This window comes from Ovis aries, chromosome 3, assembly GCF_016772045.2.
Source record: "Ovis aries strain OAR_USU_Benz2616 breed Rambouillet chromosome 3, ARS-UI_Ramb_v3.0, whole genome shotgun sequence".
Taxonomy (NCBI): Eukaryota; Metazoa; Chordata; class Mammalia; order Artiodactyla; family Bovidae; genus Ovis; species Ovis aries.
Genome location: NC_056056.1, coordinates 92,962,440 through 92,964,195, shown reverse-complemented (window position 1 = coordinate 92,964,195; position 1,756 = coordinate 92,962,440).

Here is a 1,756-nt window from a genome sequence, read left to right as displayed (position 1 = left end):
GGCCAAGCCCGCGCCTCCCCGCCCCTCGCGCCCCCCGCGCCCCCCGCCCGACTCCTCCCTCTCTGGCCCCGCCCCCGCCCGGCCGCCCCACCCCTCCCTGCTGATTGGGCCCGAGTCGGGGTTCTCTGTCTCAGCCGCGCCAGGGAGTTGCGTTGAGGATGGGGGGGTTGTCGGCCCTCCTCTTCCACCCGTAGTCTAGCCGCACGCCGAGCCCGGCAGAGGGAGGCCGAGGAAGCCCTGGGGTACCGAGGAACTCCCTGCATCCCTCCTAAAGTTTATCAACTCCCTCCCCCAGCTGCCAGTCTGCTCTCCTCCCCACTCCCTTCGTCCCCTGGGAAGCGCAGTCTTCGCACTCCGGCTTTTTCAGCGGAATCAATAACCAAAGTGCTCCAGGAAGGCGACCCCAGCGAGACCGAGCAGAAAACAGGAGGTTGGCCTTGCTCGAGTACTTGGCGGGGTAGGGGGCTGGGGCTGGGGGCTCAGGCCTGGGATTCAGTGGCCCCCCACCCCCCAGATTCATACCTCCACCCACACTCAGGAACATAGCCCCTCCCGGCGCTCCTGGCGGAGCAAGGCCAAGAGCGTGGTAAAAGAACCCGAGACAGCGAGGCAAGGGGACAAGGGGACGGTCTGCACTCGCCGGGGAGAAAAGACTGATTGTAGACCCATAGCCGGGTTCCGGAGCCGGGAGGGTCGAGTGAGGCCGAGACTGTGGTAGGCTGCAAAGGCCCGGGGCCCCTGCGGCTCAGAGGCCTTCAGAAGCGGGATCGCACCCCTAGACTGGGACAGAAGGTGAAAAATCTCCCTAGCTCTCCATTCCCCGACTCTCGGCCCCGCGGAGGTCTACCCTCCTCAGTCCCGAGTCCTGGCCCGCCTCGCCAGGCGGGGGAGAGGGGAAAAGCGGAGGTGACCGCGGCTGGAAGGCGGGCTGGGCTTCAGGCGGAGCAGTGGGGTCCCTGGACCTTCCGAGCCCCAAGCGCTTTGTGAGATTCCCAGGGTTCTCCTGAGTCCATCTTCTCTTTTGACAGCGCCACGAGAGGCCAGGCCGGATTTCCCTTCCTTTGACTCAGAAAGGGGCTTGGAAGAAAGATTGAGAGACCTCAGCGAAGATGTGTATGCAAAAGTGTGTGTGCGCGGGGGAGGGCCACGATCCCTTCCCCTAAAACGCTAGAACAGCAGCCGGCTTCCCCTTTGGGCCCCGCGTGCAGCTGTGAGCGAGGGTGCGTCGGTGTGTCCAGGGGTCCGAGCAAGAGCGTCTGGGGGCAGCGCCCGCGGATGTGCCGGGTGCCGGTGGCCGTGGGGCGGCCGAGTGCGTTGCTCGCGCAGCCCGCAGGAGTCCCGGAGCCGGAGGAGCGGGTGAGTGAGCGTGTGAGTCAGTGCCTTAGAGGATGTCAAGTGTGCATGTGAGCGGTTGAGTGTGTGTCTGTGTCCAGTCTCGAAAGTCCCCAACGGAAAGCGAAGTGGGCGGGGCGCACCAGTTATTTAATTGGGTGATTAATGGCGCTTCCCGGCAGGGTTTGGGACAGGAAAAAAGGAGGGTAAAGGGGGCGGGCAGGAGAAAAGGCCTGCTGGTCCTTACTAACGGAAAGGAGGGACGGATGGAAGGAAGGAAGGAAGGAAATTCTGCTACAAGGTAATTTGGGTTGGGGAGGGGAGCGGCGGCTGGAGCCCAGGGTGTAGGGCAGGGTGTGCAGAGCGAGAGCAGCACGCACCCGCTGCCAGGCCGAGAATTTGTGGTGCCCTGACTCTCAGAGAG